The sequence below is a fragment of the Branchiostoma floridae genome, chromosome 4 (assembly GCF_000003815.2).
Source record: "Branchiostoma floridae strain S238N-H82 chromosome 4, Bfl_VNyyK, whole genome shotgun sequence".
In the NCBI taxonomy this organism is placed as follows: domain Eukaryota; kingdom Metazoa; phylum Chordata; class Leptocardii; order Amphioxiformes; family Branchiostomatidae; genus Branchiostoma; species Branchiostoma floridae.
The window spans coordinates 3,372,316-3,394,208 of NC_049982.1; the positions used below are offsets into that span (position 1 = coordinate 3,372,316).

At 41.7% G+C, this 21,893-nt stretch overlaps 2 protein-coding genes and 1 long non-coding RNA gene across 3 annotated transcripts in view; 1 reads left to right on the top strand and 2 right to left on the bottom strand.

Moving 5' to 3' along the window:
- LOC118413013 overlaps positions 1 to 21,893 on the top strand; it is a 711,153-nt gene that overhangs the window by 403,637 nt on the left and 285,623 nt on the right. The gene's annotated exons all lie outside the window — the stretch shown is intronic.
- Positions 1 to 21,893, bottom strand: part of LOC118414515 — a 660,232-nt gene that overhangs the window by 364,230 nt on the left and 274,109 nt on the right. The window lies entirely within an intron of this gene.
- LOC118414483 (patellin-2-like) overlaps positions 1 to 21,893 on the bottom strand; it is a gene marked incomplete in the record, with an annotated part of 65,157 nt that overhangs the window by 41,287 nt on the left and 1,977 nt on the right. The window contains 1 exon segment of the mRNA XM_035818548.1: positions 8,142 to 8,181.

The window sequence follows — 21,893 nt, forward strand, 5'->3', positions numbered from 1 at the left end:
AAAAAAAGTTTACATTAGGCCACACCAATTTAATTTCTTGGTTCACGGATTCGCTCGCTCCGATACTTTGGAAATAAAAAAATAAAAATAAAAATTACCAATCAGCAAATTTTCACCATTAATGAAACCATTCACCAACTTCCTGGTGTAGCAAATTGGCCTTTATATCATAAGCTCCTTAAAATCAACAAACAGGTGCTGTTATTGTACAGTAATAGTGGTTTTGTACTTTTTTCAAGCAGAAAACTTTTTATTCTTAATATTTTTGATTAGCTCTTACCTTTACCCCAACCATTTTACAATTTTTATTTTTATTTTTATTTCGCCCTTTCGCTCCATATTTTTTATGAAAAAATCCGTGAACCAAGAAATTAAATTGGTGTGGCCTTATGGAAAAAACATAAACTTCTTGCAAAAAATGTGGCAAGCCACAAGTATTTTTGTGCCATGGTGATGAAATCCATGGCTATCACTTCTTGCAGTACAGACTACAGTACAGGGTGTAAAATGAACGACATGTGCACATGTCTGAATAGTGATTCTGCCAGAGCTGTTCTGTATTCCAGAAATGCCTGACACAGAAAACCCCCAGAATCCACTGTGAACAGACAGACAATTCAAATTACTCCCCAAAACTGACGGCATTTAACCAATCAGCCTGTCCGTCGGGAATTTAAAAAAGTCACTGCTCAGAGAGGTAAAACATTCTTTTTAAATGAAACCAAAAAAGCTGTAACAAGATATTGCAACAAAAAACATTTTCACCCAAACAAACAACACACCAACAATAACACTTCTCAAACTCCGAAATCCTGAAACAAGCAAGTTACAAACAAGGCCGCCTCCATACGGCAGAACCAACACAAAGTATGCAGTACATATACAGGATACTGGTGTGCTATAGTAGCTTATATATGCAGCCCCACACGAATCACTCCTGTAGCTCCTTAGTGCACAGAGAGGCAGTCTGGTGGACCATCACTGCTCAACCTGCACATGGAGCCAGCCTTGTTGGTATTCAGCACATGGGCTGTCTGAGACACACATGCACTTTACAAGGGTCTACATGGGGGTCCTAACAGCACATATATGTACAACTATAGCATATGAGGGTCTACATGGGGGTCCCAACACCACATCAATGTACTTTATAAGGGTCTGCATGGGGGGTTCCCACAGCTTGAGTGTTGGGTGCACAGAATTGCCAGCCCTGATGACACCACGCACTACCCACTACACCTGCTGCATACTAATGATGCGCCACGCGGGAGACTGAGCACAATCAATATCACAGCTCTACACGACGGGAACGTGCACCGCTTTGAACAAGCACCGCTCCTCCGGTTTTCTACTCAGATATCGAAAGAGAATTGATGTTGGGGAGGGGTGGGTGAAAAAACCCTGCTCCTATCTGTCATGAATAAGATAGAAATGGCTGTGGTTTTATTCTTGTTTTTTTCACACTAAGGCTGTGACTCTTTTTTCCAACAGGAAACAAGCAGGTTTGACCTGACCAATGATATTAGTGGGTTCTTGGGTAGAAATACTGTAATTTCTGATTTTTTCAACGTACATTTATGTTCAGTTACGACTGTAACGGAACTTATCATTACTGATAACAAATAAATCACTGACTTTTTTTACGTGCACCTTCTGCCACCATGAATATTTGGTTCCGAGAACAAGTTAGATTTTCTCAAAATGTGAAAGTTTGGTAGAAGAGAAAGTAAATACTGGTGAACATTTTATTCAGGGAAAGTCTGTTGCAGCTGGTACACACATTTTTGCTTCTGCACCAGAAAAAAAGGAAACAATTTGCTCCTGCCGCAGTGTCCTTCAAACTGCCCACCTGAAGGTCGTTTCCCCTGACTGGCAGCCTGGAAACTGAGCCGGAATTCTGCCATGATTTCCCATCAGGCCTAGGGAAAAAATGTTGTGTTTCCTGTTTCAGTCCTGAAAAAATTATGGTCAATAGGTAGGGATTATCTTTTTTTTTCTTATCATCTTTTAAGGCTGGCCAAAACTCTAGTGATACATAGAATTGAACAAAGTAAACTGAAATGCATGAGAACACTAAGTGTCTTTCAATGTCAAACTTGCATGTTGTAGATAATAGATACATCCATCCTTTATTAGATAGCACAAGCAGTGTTTTTATTTCAATAGGAAGCAGGCTGAATAAAAATCATAAACTGGAAGCTATGTGACCCAACTGCCCACCCCCCAAAAAATAAGTCTAGGGTTTGAAATTTTTCTAGGGTAGGTAGGGAAACAGGAAAAACAACATTTTTTTCTTGGGCCTCACCGGTACATTGTACATGTAGGCAGGAGAAATAACGTGGATTATATCATCACGGAGAAGGGTTAGTCAGTGGGGCATCAATCAGGTCTTTATTTCTATTTATCTGAAGTGAAAAAATTATTTCAAAATCATTGAAAGAAACAATAAGAAACATGATGCCTTGGATGATGATTTGTAATAGTCGTTTAGTATATGAGGTTTTTAATATCACACAGTGAGATGACATACTTTATTGCACAGGCAACACGTTAGCATCAGACTGCTGTGAAAATATAACATGACTTCATTTGATAGCTGATTCTGCTGCTGAGATAACAAATTTTATTGTTACTTTTATTGTGATTCTAAACGTGTACAAATGTAGCAATTGAGTAGCTAAAATAGGGAAATATGGTTGGTACAAGTCTACATACTGTACATGTAATTTCTCTCTTCCTTACATATCATATGTAAACTTCATTCTATTACATTTATCATATCTATACAATTTAATAACCCGAAGAGTTATAACTTAATTCCCCGTGATGACGTGGAACATATAAAAAGAAGTCTGATGTAATGACTAACCGTATGATGTAACGACTAAGCGTGTGATATAACAACTATAAGCATGTGATATAACGACTAAGCATGCAGGTAAGTGTTCATTATACGACAATTATTCCACCATCGCACGTCGCTCCCAGATCATTAAACCGCCCACTTCACATTTCACTGGCATTTCCCATCTAGTGCCAGCCATCCCGCGTATCACGTCATGCCAGCGTAAAACTGTCAATTCACTGTTACCATGGAAACCAGGGGGCGTGAGTACCGTGAGCGCTGACGTCGGATGACAGAACTCCGATATGAGTGACACCGCTCCGTAATGCCATATATAATATAGTGCTTCTACAAGTTGTAAATAAAACATGATGCCTCCGTCAAAAACTGGGACAACATGGAGAATACAAACCCTAAAAAGAACTGGATGCTTTCTGGTGCTTATGATTTATAATATCAAACAAATATCCACATAAATATAATAGAGTCTGTGCCTGAATCTGGGTTGATGTGTAAAAAATGAGCTCAATTATTAAGCTTGCTGATGTGAGTAACAATAGTAATATCTGAACCTACATCTGTTAGCTATGTGGAAATAATGTAATAACTTTGGGTTGAATATGTGACTTTTGTCTGAATTACCTCTGCAGGTATAATGTAACAAGATCTAACGAGATCTTAAGGACTACCAAGAAGAAAAAGAAAGAGTACAATGTATAATGTAACAACCTACATATGCCTCTTTGTGGTTGTCAATATGAATATGACAGTGTGCTTGAGTGTCCAACTGCTGGACAATTTGTGAAATGTGAAAACCATAAAACTAACGTTATTTGATGTTTGGGAATATAATATGTGAATCTGGGACCAGATGTAATAAATAGTGATATAAAAGCCCATAAAATGTCTCGATGACGTTTGATACCACATAACGGTCCATGTAACTGTGCCCAAAATTGGGACAGGATGTCAGACCAAAATTCAATAAAATCCATAAAATGCAGAACATGAATAAAACATAAAATCTGTGCCAACTCTGGAACACCAGCGAGTCAGATGTTGGAAAGAATGATTTCAGATGCATTTGTCTGAAAACTTGTTTGTTAATAAAATGTGACAGCTGAGTCCAAAGCTGAGATAACAGGTAAATCTAGATTCAAGGTCAGGGCTCAAAATGCTGGGTGCAAAAATTATTGATTCTATTTTGTGTACTCAAACTTGGAGCTGTGCGCCTGATTTGCAACTGTTGGTGCAGCTAGACATGTCCAGGGCTCAAAATTCATTTTTTGGATTAGGTGCACTGGTGCACCTAGCTTAAAAAATTGGGTGCACCAAAACTTTTTTGGGTGCACCTCTTAAATTCAAGAAATAACCTAATAGCAAAACCTAGTTACAAGCTATCAAATTCTTAAACAAGTACCATGACAGACATTTTTGTTATCTTTCTGACACTTAGATGTCAAGAATATGATGTATACTGGTATACTTTGATACCTTTACATACATAAACCTAAGAAAATATTTGGGTGCACCCTGTGCACCCACAGAAAATAATTGGGTGCACAGCTCCAATTTTGGGTGCACCTGGGTGCACAAAACCCAGTATTTCGAGCCCTGCTGTCTGTAGGGTTGTACACTAGCATACAGCACATTCTCAACACTCATACATGTTAGAAAAAAATAAAACCTTTGAGGTATTCACTTGTAAAAATTTTGCAGGATTAGCTATAGAACGTCAGTTTGAAGCTAAGAAAGGCAGTAAAGTTTGTATCAGGTTTTGCTCTTCAGTTTATGCCTTACCTGCTTATTACATGTTTTTTATTCAAGTTTTTTTTCCGTGCACGTAAATTTGACGGTTAAGTGCAGCAGCGCATCTATCCCTGAAAATGAGTTTCTAGCCCTAGTTGTGTTCAGCTCTCAGATTATTAGAAAATTACTGCACATTACACGTTCCAATATACACTTCCATGGAAATCAGTCTCCCAAACCTGACAGATATTAAACCTACAGAGTACATCCGTACATGTTCCAATATGCACTTCCATGGAAATCATAGTCTCCCAAACCTGTCAGATATAAAACCCCTGCACAGTACATCCGTACACGTTCCAATATGCACTTCCATGGAAATCATAGTCTCCCAAACCTGTCAGATATAAAACCCCTGCACAGTACATCCGTACACTTTTTCAATATGCACTTCCATGGAAATGAGTCTGCCCATTTTCCCCGATTATCTCACACGCCACGCCGGAACATCTGATACGGCGCTAATTAAGATTGACGAGGGCCGGGTTAACGTGCGCATGATTTCCGCGATGGGTTTCCATATTCTCCCTACGCGCCCCGTGCGTCCGGGGAACAGAAAACGAGGCCGGCTGAACAGGCGCGGCGACATTTTACCCTGAATATTTCATGTCCAAAACCACAAGCTCGACGGGCGAATCATAAATCTCTTTTCTCTCTCATACCTGGGAAAAATTTAACTCAGAACTAAAACCTGCCTTTGGGGCTATCCTGAACGATACCTAAACAGTCTACATTGTATATCTTATGTCTGATACGTTGTTAATGATTCTCTGTAGTATATTCCTCACTAGATAATGTACTATTCAATCTCTTTTCTCTCTCGTACTTGGGAAAAATTTATCTTGGGAAAAATTTATCTCTGAACTTAAACCTGCCATTGGGCTGTCATGAACGATACCTAAACATTCTATCTCTTATGTCTGATACCTTGTTAATGATTCTCTGCACTGTATTCCTCACTAGATAATGTAATATTCAATGGTTTTAATAGGCTTCAAATGAGACCAGTATTGCCTGTTATATGTTTTGTATTTTATTGTAGACAGCCTTTATTCTATTGTAGACAGCCTCTACCATCACAAACACCTTCATATGTGCAGGATGCGGCAGAGACTGTCACTCCAGAATCGGCTTGTTCAGCCACCAAAGAAGATGTCGACCATGACCAAAACCCATCGTCTCTTTAGACGGACGGAGGCCAATGATGTTTTGTATTGGTACCTATTGTATTCTCACATTTGTGTAATAATGTGTGGTGAAAACTCCTTTGATATCAAAGCTGTACAATTCCTACTCTAGGCTGCAAACAAACGTCAGTCCATGCTGCAGTATAGCAGAAACAAACCAGTCTACTGCTCGTCCCTCACTGAAACCCTGAGAAGAAAACCCCACAGTCTCCGACCGTACAATTCTCTTTTTCTTTCCAGTTATCGCTTCTAAAGAATCCAGGTTAGAATGTGGGCTCTATTCACCAACAGTACGGATAGCGGCCCCCTGTTAACCAGTGCTGACAGCCTAGCGACCCCCCTGCCGTCTCCACAACAATGCGCCCCTCACATGGCGTGCCCCCCTCCCCCACAGCTATTGTACCTGCACAAATCCGTCTTCAGGAGCCTCCAGCGTGTCTAAGACGCACTGCGGCGCGGCCAGCGGAGCAGACTGCTATTTATCGTCTGTGCGGGGAGCGCCGTGGTTTGTACGTGATAACGGCTATTTATCGTCTGCGAGAAGAGCGCCGTGGTTTCTACGTGATAACGGCGCTGCGTGCGTCTGAGACTCGGACCCGGAATTCATCCACTACTTGAGAGACAAACACCAGGAGCTTGGGACTTAGTTCAAGGGACTCGACAGAGGAGACTGAGCAGGGCACTTCCTCAGACCAAGGTTATACAGAAGAACCTCCTACATGATATCATAACCTCCTTGTTCATGGTGAGAGCAAAGGGATTTTAACCCACATGACGCTGGGTGTGATCACCAGTAGTGGGCACCATAACAGTTTTGAATGTGCCTGGTGGCAAAGGGCCTGAACCTGAACCAGTGCTCTTATAAAATATAATGTCACCAGAAGAAGATAGATTATATTAAGAGCAAAAAGAAAGCAGAGGATCTATTTATGACATCATATTCTCGTAGTTATACCATTAACATAAATGACACATGACTGTACTAAAATAATGGCATAGAAAGGTGGTAACATACAGGCAGTACCAAGCTGAGGCTCACATGAACTATCACGGTAAAATGTTTGACGTGTGTCAGCGTAAGGATGTCTACAGTAGGTCCTACCCTCCTGCCAGGCTTTTAGCCAGGCATGCGTCAATGGACGCACTTTTCTTAGAATAACAAGAAATTTTATGCCCCTGGACGCCCTTACACTGGGGAGAAAATCGTCTGACAAACATGAAATTCTGATTGACCAGGGATGCTACCAGGTCATCTGTGGTCGCAATCTTCTACTGTGACCTCTGGAACAGTATTTTTGCCTCTTGGGATACCTAAGAATGCACTTTTTAAACTTAAAATCATCAAAAACTCTGCACCATGGAAGGTGGATGCCCCCAGACCCCCCTACAATAGTCACTTACCGTGACTCACCAATAAGTTTGGACTCCCTATTATAAAATCCTAGCTAAAAGCCTGCCTCCTGCCCTACATGTGTGTGTTTATGTACAATGTAAGAGAAGGTGATCTTTTCTCTTACACATGTAGCTGAATTCTGGACGTGGTCCAATTCTGGGGAGGGGGGGGGGGGGGGCATTCATGTACAACAACATAGAACATAGGAAACTGTACAGGAGGTCAAACTGATCAACCTTCCAAGGTCAAAGTACAGATAAAATCAGGCAGACTTTTGGTGGCCAACAAACATTGGACCTGGGACCTGAACTCATGACACTGGCAACACTACACAAGAAACATACGCATCACAAACTAGCAGTAACTAACTCACTGGCAAGTACTGTACACAAATACGACATTAGTCGACTCGTTACCATCAGGGACAGACAGAAATTAGAATGTGTATAATAATCGAATAGAGCATCACGTCCACTGAAAGCTATCAGCATTCAGCTCTTCAACTATTTTGAGAAAGAAGACTAGAAACAACAACCACCTGCAACAGTCTCATCCTGTAATCATTCACAAGCCATGATCTGGCAGTGGACAGTCATAGAGTGCAATACAAGGGTTCAATGTTCTATGTGTGATCAAATACAGTACACCTGTGCCTGGAGCAATGACGAGACAACATTGTACATGTAGCAATGAGCAAAGATTACCAGAGTAGTGTCGGCTACAACAATTTACAAGTGGTACGTTCAGTGTAGTGTCAGCTAGTGGTTACAGCAATACAAGTGGTTTGTATGGTGCAGTGTCAGCTACATCAGGAAGCTCTGTGTGGAGTACTGGAGCAGGAAAGTGTAGTCATGACACGAAAGAAGAAGAAGCGTAGTGGTTACAACAATGTACAAGTGGTACGTACCTTGTTGGTGTCTGTCGGCTGCAGAGTTCAGGACAGGGACCTGTGAGGGCGGCAAGACAACAACTTCACTCACTGATGTCATCAATCAGATATATTGATTCTACAGCTGAACTGGGGGTCAACCAGTAACACCTCAACAGGAGGAGCCAAGGAGTTTCTAAGCAGTCAAAATTTCTTACTTTATGTTTTGTTTAAATTAATTTTTGTCGGTTATGCAGTGATGATGTGCATAATGCAATACTCCGTTATGAAGGGATCTCTATTTTTTCCCCTGTACCTGTCCTCTCCCAAATAATATCAACTGGTTGATCCCCAAAATATTGACATTTTTGCACAGAAGGAAACATCAAAGTTCAGGAATGGAAGGTACCATTATTCACTTCGTTCAGGGGTGTGGAAAGTAACATCAACAATAATTCTGGCACGCACAGACTTAAAAAACATAGTTTCCTTCCAAAGTAGAACCTAAGAATGTTCCTTTCTTGAGAGTGTTGAAGACATTATCATGCATTTATGTGAGAGCACCTGAAGCTCCCCCCGATACACACACAGTCACACCAACACACAGGTATAAGTAACCAGTAGGTACAAAAGCCCCAGTAAGGCCCATGTACCAGTTGAGGACATGTCAGGGCACATAACTAAAGTTCTGCAGATAACACAAGGGGCAAATTCCAGACATTTCTGTCAGGTGCGATGGCAAATAAAAGAATCAATGTTGCAAAGAACACACAACTGTCACATTGACATAGTAACATTACATGTAATTTCACAGCCAGAAACAGAGACCATCATACCCAGGTGTAACCATGACTTTATAGGTGTAAGTTGTAAGTCATGTTTGTCACATCTGACTGTTCCATTCACCCAGGCCCAGCTACAGATTGGACCACTTATAATCTAATTACCATGGCAACCAACCATTGACCCCAATGAGTCAGAGCTGTTAGTGTTATGACTATATGATTATGAGGCTGTCCTGTGCTGAACACCTTATATGTCCATGTGAGCGGACAGCAGTCTCTGACTCACACAAAACTTCACCAATTCCTAACTCAAACTTTTGAATCTTTGAATGACAAGTTGGTGGTTTGCGGGAGGGGGGCATGTACAGGCAGTCTGGTATCCATTTACGTTTACCGAATTATAGCTCCCGTATTTCAGAGAGGACAGAAGAGACTCGGGAGCTATAAAGATAATACGGCTGGATACCAGGCTAATGTCCAGGGGCTGTGACTCCTCAGCTGCAGAATGCAAGGAGAATCACATGCCGCCATGTTTGCTGCTGACCTCTGCTGCAAGGTCACCCATTAGGCCACACCTCTACAGGTTTCACACAGTTGCAACTCTGAAGGTAGTCAGTCTAAATAAGACAAGGATTAGAGCTGAAGAAATGTTGATGAGAACCCAGAGTGAGCCCACTGCTGGGATGTCACATGTCTGCGAGTCAAACGGACGGAAATAATCTGAAAATTACCACAGGTCAGGAACTTTTGACCTGACGTGGGGAAAACCTGACGTTTTTACCCAAACATGAAGGAGGAAGAATTCTGGACCCCCACCTTACTCCTCTTCCAGCACAGCATGCACATCAAACATTACAGACTTTTGGGAAAGTCACTGATGAAAAACAGCAGGTGTTTTCTGAAATGTCTGATCATTTCTAAATTTCCTCCAGTTATTTGAGTAACTGTCATCTGGCTAACCTCCGCCAACGAATCAAAACTCTTGGCAAACACCAAGAAGTGCAAGTTTGTATCAGCCCAAATCTGCAAGCCAAACATGGCAATGTTTGCATGGTTACCATGACAATGGTTGCCATGACGAAGTGCTGGGCAGATGACAGACAGAAGGTGAGCACACACATGTCGTGAACCCCGATGATCAAATCATAAAACAGTCCGTTATCGCCCCACTAGGACATTAGCAGGCACGGTCGTCATGGTTACTGCCCCGTTACCATGGTAACTGCTGCCTAGGGAACCTGTTACGGGCGACCTTTTCCTGCAGGGTCATCAGCAGGAGCTCTGCAGACAGGAAAATTGGAAATCTATGGAGACAGACAACCTGGTGTCTCACAGAAGGCTGGTGTGTGCTGGATCTGACTGCATCGGCATGCTCAACTCCATACATGTAATGGTACATCATGTACCATGTTTACACTGTTACAGTATACTTTTAATGGATATGTTTGCCTTATATGGGCAGTCCTAGCCAGTTGTTGACCTCTTTGTGCATGATGTCACACCCATGTGTGAGCAGCAGGCCAGATGTCACACCTCTGCTGTAAGTAATGTCACATCTCCCTGTGATGTCACACCTCTGCTGTAATGTCACATCTCTACTATAAATGTTACACCTTCACTATAATGTCTCATCTCTCTTATAATGTCTCCTCTCATTTAATGTTCACCTCCCTTATAATATACTATAAGTTATAACTTGTACATTACAACTTACAAGGTCATACCATAGAATGTCGCACCTCTCCCAAATTACTGGAAATTCATTTTCAGTTCAAGGGGACTGAATTTCTCAGCGAAAATTTGCTGTTTTGGGAGTTCACACATGACGGAAGTGAAAGAAAATCTGTTGTAGGCTAGGTATGGAGCTGCATTGTCATGAACCAAACCAAACCTCGATACACCATAGGTAGGAATATATTTTTCTGTAAAAAAAATGAAACTGAATTCTCTGTTCTGTATTCTTTTCACAAGTGCATTAATATTTAATCTGAATGGCCAAGCAGCTCTACAAACATTACTGCTATAATCCACATATAAGAGTTTGCCCATAAATCCCCTGAGAAATCCCACATGGAAATTTCACTCCTGAGCTCAAACACAGCTGGGCAGCACCCCACTCTACTAGTAATGTAAGCATCATCTGTGTAAAACCCTATCAGTAATTTAGCCCCAGGTTCTGAGGGTACTTCTTCCCCATGCCTGGTAAACAAGTCGCACATGACTGGCACACGCCTCCCATCTCTTTACATGCTGATGATGTTTTCTACCAGCAGCATGTGCATAAAACCCAATCAGAAATTCAGCTCCAGAGGACAGGATTTCCCCAATGCTTCTGGTGAACAAGCAGACAAACGACTGGCACACACCTCTCTCCTTCTTACATTCAGTTTTTACCAGGTATTGAGGCAGCAGACACAAGACTAGCACATGCCTCCCTCACTGTTCCATGCAGAAATCCAGCTCTAGAGAACAGGGTTTCCCCATGTTTGACTGGGAAGTGGCTGTACCAGGTAAACATGAGTCAGGCAGCAGACACAAGACTAGCACATGCCTCCCTCACTGTTCCATGCAGAAATCCAGCTCCAGAGAACAGGGTCCCCCAGGTTTGACTGGGAAGTGGCTGTACCAGGTAAACAATAGTCAGGCAGCAGGCACAAGCCTGGCACACGCCTCCGTCCTTTTTACATACTAACGATGTTTGAGTTTGTTCAGACTATCCAAATGTACTTAACAGGAGATCTAGAAGCACATGTAACCAGTTACATGTAAGCTACTGCTGTCTTTACCCAGCCTGGCACTGCAAGGCTCGAAATATATCGTACTTTTTTTAATTTTAAGTTTGCAAATTCAGAGCAAAATAAACCTGTAGCTCACTAGTTGAACTAAATTGTCCTGGAAATACAGAAATTTCGTAACCATTGTTTCACAGCGTAAGCATCATTTCATTTCACGTTTGCAGGTTAACCCAGTTTTACTTCCCCTCTCCAAATTACAAAACAGTCAACATCAGTTCGGTGAAAAAAATGTTTACAATTATATCTTACTATTTATTCGAGTTCAAGAAACTCGAAGGATTCTTTTATTCAACATGAAGCTAGTGCCGCGCCGGTCAGGCCTACAGCTCCAGTTGTACAGTTTTATTTCCAACCCTGCACTTTTCCCAGTGGATTGCCACGTGAGCGCGGCTGGTCCACCGGCTGGTTTACGACCACATCAGTGTTACCTGCGTACATCTGCCTGGAGTGGAGAAGGCTAGCTGCCCAAGTAATACATACATATATTATAAAATATACTTAATGTATAATACATCTATGTATTTATATTATTTTATCTGTGACATCATAAAATCATAAATAATTCAGATAATTTAATAATTTTAACATATGTAATTTATTTATTAATATGTAATTTGTACTTTGTACATAATTTGTAATTTGTACATAATCTTTGTACATAATTTGTAATTTGTACATAATCTGTAATATAAATTACAGATTAAATAAATAATTTATGTCGGAAATTAATGATAATTTACCATTAATAATTATTATTAATTAGCCAATTTAATATAATATAAATGTATAATTATATGTTTAATATTAAATAAATTACATTACATTATGTAGCTATACATTTCTACTGTACAAGTGTTGTAGGGATGTAGTATTTTCTAACTGACATGCAGAGAAATCTCTACACCATCCTTTAATATCTACATGTATACCAGGTGGATCTACCCTTCATACATCTGCCTGAGTGGAGAAGGCTTGCTGCCTGGGAAGATCCAAGTCTCAGTATTGTATATATACTGTACAACTTACAAGTGTTGTAGGGATGTAGTATTTCATCAAGCAGATAAACCTCTACACCTTCTATATCAGGAAGATCTACGAAATATCTTTAACCATTGATTTGCAATCTAAGTTCAATTTGCACTGATTACACCAGCTTCGTTAAGCCTGATGCTTAACCTACATGTAACCTACAGCCCGAGACGGAAATTTGCTTGTTGGGAAAATTTTTTGTACCCCGTCTGCTCCAAAACGCTTACCGTCTGAGTTCTGATATGAAACTGTTGAGATGTATTTTCAGATTTAAAATGACTTATTAAACACAGGATGATCAACAACATGGCCTCTCACACAATGATTAGGATGGACAAAAATGCAAAGCTGGAGACAGCTTTGCTTCACATGTACACCTTCCCCACTCTACCTTATCAGTACACCTGGTGCATCTCCCACACCTTCTACAGACTTACCACAATTACAGTTTTATCTGAACACACCTGTGTCACATACTTGTACCGCACCTGTATCACACCTGTGTCAGACCAGTACCGCACCTGTGTCACACCTCTCTTCTTCTCAGTCCTCACTCATACACTCACTAAACTATCCGATTTAGCGTTCGTTGTTCCCTGCCTAACGAGCTGGTGCTTAACGAGGCTTCATTATGACTTTGAATGGCTGTTCCCTGAGCTAACGAGCACATCTGAAGCGTCACCTGAACATTCATGGCCTTCCACTGATGGACAATCAGGCAGACTGTCTACACTCTACAGCCAACATCAGCATCTGAAGCGTCACCTGAACATTCATGGCCCTCCACTGATGGACAATCAGGCACACAGGGTGTACCATTTGCACACAGGGGGGAACCGGAACATGGCATTTCAAAACTGTTCAGATTGTTCAAGAATCTCTGATGACTTGCTGATTTTGTGTAATCATGGCAAATTTAGATAAAGCATAAGATTGTGGGTGACAAAACTGTGCCAACTTGACACTTGGTAGTTTTCAGTTCATAAATCTGTACTAAACGAAATCTTTGCTTAACACATTCTTTACAGTTCTACACATCATAAGATGAAATGGAAAACCAACCAAACCACCATGAAACACACAACACACTTGCGCCTGCCCACATGTATTACCCAGCACCATGAAACACACAACACACTTGCGCCTGCCCACATGTATTACCCAGCGCTCTGTGGAGTCCTGCAGCGCGGTTAGAAACACACTCGGTGCTCCGACACGCCGCGACACGTGAACTCCCCCGGCAGCGCCTGCGGAATACGATACGCCGCTCCTGACGTCAGAAACGCAGCGAGATGAAATCTCACCCCTACTTTACATGCAGATGCTGTCCTTGGCGGTAACACGATTAGCACAAAAAACAGGCCACTTTGCATTCTGATGCTGTCAGGTACTGATGCATATGCACAGTTTTATCTCAGACTCTGATGCTATCTTCCTGCGTCCCTCAGGCTTCCCAAAGCCGAACCAGTTTAAACCTGTCCTCCTCTGGCTTTGTTTATTTGTTTGTTTGTGTATTTGTTTGTCTTGCATACCCGCCTCGTGGCGTAACACACCAGGTTTTTACTGAACAGTACAAGCAGCATATCTGGACTCTTGACTTACGCTATATGATAACACACATTTTAAAAGAAATACTGAACGGGAAGCTCCACTTGTACTTGTACAGAAGTTTGTGTACATGAACATGTATTCACAGAAAAGGTACCCACATTTTCAGGGACTGCATATACCAGTACTAGACAGATAATCAGATTCAAGTTTTTCTCCAAGCTCTCCTTTGTAATCTGACCTGCAAAACTGTCTGAAAACCAGGAAACTACATTGGTACGGCCTCCAAATGTAGAAACATCCATGTGTTACAAGAACTGAACCAGGAAACTACATTGGTACGGCCTACAAATGTAGAAACATCCATGTGTTACAAGAACCAGGAAACTACATTGGTACAGCCTACAGATGTAGAAACATCCATGTGTTACAAGAACTGAACCAGGAAACTACATTGGTACGGCCTACAAATGTAGAAACATCCATGTGTTACAAGAACCAGGAAACCACATTGGTACGGCCTACAAATGTAGAAACATCCATGTGTTACAAGAACCAGGAAACTACATTGGTACGGCCTACAAATGTAGAAACATCCATGTGTTACAATCACCAGGAAACTACATTGGTACAGCCTACAAATGTAGAAACATCCATGTGTTACAAGAACCAGGAAACTACATTGGTACGGCCTACAAATGTAGAAACATCCATGTGTTACAAGAACCAGGAAACTACATTGGTATGGCCTACAAATGTAGAAACATCCATGTGTTACAAGAACCAGGAAACTACATTGGTACGGCCTACAAATGTAGAAACATCCATGTGTTACAAGAACCAGGAAACTACATTGGTACGGCCTACAAATGTAGAAACATCCATGTGTTACAAGAACCAGGAAACTACATTGGTACGGCCTACAAATGTAGAAACATCCATGTGTTACAAGAACCAGGAAACTACATTGGTACGGCCTACAAATGTAGAAACATCCATGTGTTACAAGAACCAGGAAACTACATTGGTACAGCCTACAAATGTAGAAACATCCATGTGTTACAAAAACCAGGAAACTACATTGGTACAGCCTACAAATGTAGAAACATCCATGTGTTACAAGAACCAGGAAACTACATTGGTACAGCCTACAAATGTAGAAACATCCATGTGTTACAAGAACCAGGAAACTACATTGGTATGGCCTACAAATGTAGAAACATCCATGTTTAAGAACCATTGACTTACAGCTCCAGTCCTGGCACTGTGTGGCGCTGTGTGGCCTTCCATCCATGTCATTCCCAATCTGATGCACAATTGGATTATAATAAAGCAGTTTTAATATTCCGGAGCTTTCTTTCGACTCCGCCATGAAGCTGCCAGCTCGTTCGAGCTTCAGCACAGCGAGACGTGGGCACCGTATGGTGGCTCTGGGAGGGTGGTGGTAACGTTTAAGGCACTAGGACTGTCTTCGGCCAGGTGTTATAGATGTCTTAGAGTCGCACGCCTGAGAGATAACGTAACATTACGTCCATTATCTACACACGACTCATGATTAACGTTTCTTTCTCATACTGTCAGGAAGATAAACATTTTTCACCACTAACTGTAGTACTAGAACAGAGACTGTAAAATCAAGTTCTTTTTCATTCGGCACTTAACACTTACATGAATGAGGGTGCACAGGACAAAATTTGCGTACAAAACACAAGATATGTTGAATCTCAGCAAATACTAGACACAAACATTGACGTACATGTAGCATACAACATCTTTTATTGAATATTCTATGTGACACTTCAATGTCAAGAATATGCTGAGTAGTAGAGAGTGCCTTCTCAAATTCACAGCCAGACACAACTGTCAAGTATGTCCCACAGGTGCACCAGTATCTATAAGGAAACTGGGGACAGGTCCAAGTGTGCATATCCGCCTGTATTATGAGCCTGTCAGTACCCACAGCCAGTGTCCTATGATCCTGCCCACTGTATAATGTATTACATCATAACTAAAACTGCAGCCCACACTGTGCGAAAAGCACATAAATCCTGAGAAACCTTTCCCTAAAGCTGAGTCCCACTGGAGCTGTAAATAACGGCACTAAAGCTCCTCAGTACCCAGGGTAGGTGGAGGTTAGTGATTTATTGATACACTGATGTGTAGAGAGATGTACAACTACTAGTAACATGTTCACCAATGTCAGGGCTCGAAAGTCAAAATATACACTTGACTTTTTGGTGACAGCAGAAAAAGATGTAAACATGCAAATACACAAGCTTGTAAGTATAAGAACTCAGGCATGCCTGGCATGGTATTATCATTATCAATCACTTACATCATTAAATGTATGATTCAAGTTTTTAAGGGGATTTAATTTCACGGTAGCACTACTACTAGTACTAGCAAGAAAACGGAGAGTTTGTAGCGTTTTTTTAGTTCACAGGGGCACCATAACATGGTGCCCCTGCAAACATATACTGTAGTCACATATTATTGCCATGGAAAAATGTTTGTGGTTGTTTTGAGTTCGCGGTGAAGCAGCCACTGCGAAAATTGTGAACATAAACCACAGCAGACACTTCTGCACTTACAGTACTGCAAGATATTAATGATTTTGTGCCCACCTTCCAACACCAACTATCAACTTTGATCCCTCCCAACACCACATCAAAGCTGAAGTGGTAAGAATCTCCTCAGAACTAGACTTTACAGTCTACTGTCCAGTCGTAACACTTTGACTTCATCACACACAGGCTTTCATATCCACTATCTAATCTGGTCCTGATCCGGTCACCATAGCAATTGGACACGCCCCACTGGGCCGACAGCCAATAGCAGGGCAGCTCCATCTGGGGTCAGCATCAGGTCAGCTGACGGCTTCAGGAGGTTAATGTTGTGCTTCCCATCACGGTGATGAAACATTTGGGGCGGTCGGTAGGAGGTTTATTCTTTTTTTCTTTTTTTTTTTCAGATTTCACAGGAATCCAACAAATAAAACTCACATGCATCTGGACACTAGTATTTCCTGTTTAAACATCATAATTTGATTACATAGATTATATAAGTTGCTCAAATGCTATTTTCTACTCCAACTAAAATGAGGAAAACATTTCAGAAAACGATTTTACATTTTAATTGCTAAAAATTGAAACATTCGCATCCCTTGCCCTGTCGATAAAAAAAGCCACGGCAGTAGGATTGGCAGGGTTTTGCCAGGGTTGGCCAGATATTACCGGAAACACAACATTTTCCACAGCCTAACTAAAAACTCGCCCCACAGGGTGTAGATTAGGCCTAGGAAAAAAAATGTTGTGTTTGCTGTTTCAGTCCTGAAAAAATTAGGGTCGGTAGGTAGGGATTATCTTTTTTTTTCTTGTATTTTTTTTAGGCTAGCCAAAATTCTAGTGATACATATTTACAATACAGTTGAACAAAGTAAACTGAAATGTATGATTACACTTGTCTTTCAATGTCAAACTTTAATTTTGTGCATGATAGATACATTTATCCTTCATTAGATGGGACAAGCAGTGTTTTACTTCAATGGGAAGCAAGCTAAATAAAAATTCTAACTGGAAGCTATGTGACTCCACTGCCCACCCAAAAAAAAAAGTCTAGGGTCGGCAGGTTTTTTTACGGTAGGTAGGGAAACAGGAAACACAACATTTTTTTCCTAGGCCTTAGAGGTGGTTCAACATGGATCATTCCTGACGCTACGTTAGGGCTGAGCTCTAATCCCCAGCTTAGCACCCTGTCGCTGGACCCTCACTAAGGTCAAGTTTGATGGGTGACTTCAGGGCGTCAGGCCAAGTTCATGTCTGGTTCAGACAGTCTGTTCCATGGAGAACCAGGCCGATTAACCTTCTGAGTTCTGCCTACTAAGGCAGGCTTTTGGCCCACCTCAGTGTAAGTTATGGAGTTAGGCAACAGAAGGTGTTTACATGTGTAGATCTACTAGATGGTTGGGTTTGAAAGGAGGCTAACGCCGGTCATCTTCAGACATTCCTAATGAATCCTATACTCTGGACATATCTTTAGTCCACTGTCTCTATAGCCACATCTAGTCCTCAGTACCTGGGTTTGAAATATGTTTTTCCCTTATCTGAAACTTCTGACAGAGTTTGACAGAAATTTTAAAAATTCAGTTTCAAAAAGCAACTCCCAACACATAAAGTCACTCACTGCCAATATTTCAGTGAACTTTGTGTCTTGGAAATGACTAAAGAACCTCGTTACACTGTGATTCTACATGAAAAAATTATTCACAGAAAATATACATGTCTAATGTACTACCCGGTAAAGTTGAACCCATTGGACTCTTCCAGCTTTCACACTGACCTGTTGGTTTTTACCTGTACGCTTTTACTGCTTGTTTTTTATGATGCTGACATTTCACTAGCTAAAGACAAGCATTATTACACACACTCCAGGGTATTGTTTCCTTAGAATATGGTAGAAATAGTTTCTTCAAACTCAATACATTTGGGCATGAATATGCAATAAGTCCATTACCATTGCTTTTATCTACCTTCCCTACAATCTACACACACCATGCTTGTACAGGTATACTTACACAGGTATGCTTACACAAGCACAGGTATGTTTACACAAGCCCAGGGTTTGTGTAACGATAGTGTTACTGTTGTGTGTTGTGTTAGTAACGACACCACTGTGTGTCTCCGACCCAACTGTCAACCCAGTTGTTCTGTCCCAGCATGCACCAGTACAGGTACAGAGTGGACCAGGTGCATCATGGGAACATAAGAAGAGAAATCAGGTGTGACGTTTGTAACCATTCCAACATTTTCTACTGTTCTACTGGAATTAAAGACCTTAAGTGAATGCACAAAACCAAGCCACACAGCCACATCAACAAATGTGGACAACCTACAAACAACAGGACTGAAACAGCATATGAGAGTGAGAAAGAGGAACTCCAAGCCAGTCTAAATTTGTGATATCCAAGCTTTTGCCCTGTAACACTGTTACACTATAACACCCTGATGTTTCTCCCTGATTATTGCAGCGTGTATCACTTACTTTGTCCTGTACTGTAACATGGTTACACTTACACTAGTCTCAATCTGAAATCCTCACATCCAAGCGTTTGTCCTGTAACAGTACTAACACTGTTAGTAAGTGTTACACCCTAACATTTCTCCCTGATTACTGCAGCATGTATTGCCCACTTGGTCCTGTACTGTAAGTTTAACACGGTTACGCAGTGTTCTCACCAGGCCTTTTCAGCATAGCGGGCCGATACGCTGTGGGCTGGAAAAATGACGCTGTAAAAAGCCCGCTACGCTGTATTTTCACCCAGCGTAGCGGCAAAAAAATGGGGGAAAACTGGAAAAATACCGTAGTGAAAATGCGAAAGCACGTGCCAAGCACGCGCCTCCGCTGTTTCAGGAAGTTTCAGCTCGAAGGGAGGTGTTTTATAGCACCCCGCGTACCGCTATCTCGCAGCCCCCACCCAGGACCGCCCCTTGCGCGGCGTGCGTTCTGTACTGTAAACAGAGAACCGGCACAAAACTTGTAAAAAGTTTCGGTTCAAGTCCGGTTAAAATCGGAACGGCAAGAAACGCTTCTTGGACTTGCACAAAAATAGCACTTGTATACATTCCTTTTTATGTTGCAGTATACTTGTAAATCATCTAAAACCTTCCAAAGATCGAGAAATTTGCGTTGAGAAATGACGAAAACATCGTGCGTGCATGCAGGCAGCTAGCGGTAATGGCGACGAAAACATCGTAAAATCTCGCAAAAAATTCTCGCGAGATCTGATGCGTCTCTGTGACGTCAGGGGAAGCTAGCGATCTCATTGGTTTAGGATAAACAACAGCAACGACCGCCATTTTTAGAGCAAATTTTACCGTATTTTACCCCGAAAATTTCTGCCGTTTTGGAGATTTTGCGGGCCCAAAACTCATATCAAAAGGAAGCAAAGGTATTCTTGTTGTTTTTACGTCCGACACCTCTTATGTGAACGCATTATTCGTCCGCCGATCGCGAACTTGAAAGTCGGCCGGGGATTCCCCGTGCCGAGCACATGTTTCTGCGTGTTTTGTTCTGTTTACGATGAAAAAAAATACGATGGAAACAGAGACTGTCAAAGTTGTTTATCTAGAAAAAGTTGGTGGCAAACCGGACAATATTTATGAGTACTGTTGAGCTGAGTAAAGTTTGTTGTTTATGAGTTTTTAGTTGTCTTTGATGCTTTGACTCAAAGTATCGTTACGTCAAACTGCTACAATTATCGTAGATATGCCCCTAAAAACTGATACAATAAGCCTTCTGAATAGCCTAAAATGCAAGAGCTTACGGGGGGCTTCGCCCCCCTGGGGCCCCCCACCGGGGCTCTGCCCCTGGACCCCGCCGGGGGCCTTCGGCGGCCCCCGAACCCCTGCCCTGACGCTGTGAAAAAATCCTGGTGAGAACACTGGACTTACACTAGTCCCAGTCTGCAGTTCTGATATCCAAGCTTTTGCCATGTAACACTGTTACAAGTGTAAGTGTTACACCCTGACGTTTTCCCCTGATTACTGCAGCGTGTATCACTTACTTTATCCTGTACTGTAACATGGTTACACTTACACTAGTTCTAGTCTAAAATCCTTACATCCAAGCGTTTGTCCTGTAACAGTACTAACACTGTTAGTAAGTGTTACACCCTAACATTTCTCCCTGATTACTGCAGCATGTATTGCCCACTTGGTCCTGTACTGTAACACGGTTACACTTACACAGTTCCAGTCTAAAATCCTGACATCCAAGCCATTGTCCAGTAACACTGCTACTAGTGTTAGTGTTACACCCTGACGTTTTCTCCTGATTATTGCAGCGTGTATCACTTACTTTATCCTGTAATGTAACATGGTTACACTTAAAGTTACACTAGTCCCAGTCTGCAGGTCTGACATCCATGCTTTTGTCCTGTAACACTGTTACACCCTGATGTTTTCCCCTGATTATTGCAGCGTGTATCGCTTACTTTGTCCTGTAATGTTACACGGTTACCCTTACACTAGTTCTAGTCTGTAATTCTGATATCCAAGCCTTTGTCCTGTAACACTGTTACACCTCGACGTTTCTCCCTGATTATTGCAGCGTGTATCGCTTACTTTGTCCTGTAATATAACATAGTTACACTTACACACTTCTACACTAGCTCCAGTCTGCAGTTCTGTTCTGCTATCCAAGCCTTTGTCCAGTAACACTGTTACACCCTTAAGTTTCTCCCAGATTATTGCAGCATGTATCGCTTACTTTGTCCTGTACTGTAACATCCAAGCCATTGTCCAGTAACACTGTTACTAGTGTTAGTGTTACACCCTAACGTTTTCTCCTGATTATTGCAGCATGTATCGCTTACTTTGTCCCGACCTAATCTCATTACCGCCCTACAAACACATTACCACTCCAGCAGGCAGGAGTCCGCCCCATTATGCACACGGCATAATGACAGAAACCGTGCAGAATAATTGGAGCAGGTTTTCTCTGTGAAACTGACAACCCCGATTTTACTTGCGATGTCAGGAAATCGGGTTATCTCCATGGAGAAACAGCCGTAAATTAGATTGAGTCGGCTGCAGGGAAACAGGGTCAGCTGATGGACATGATGCGAGCCGACCTGA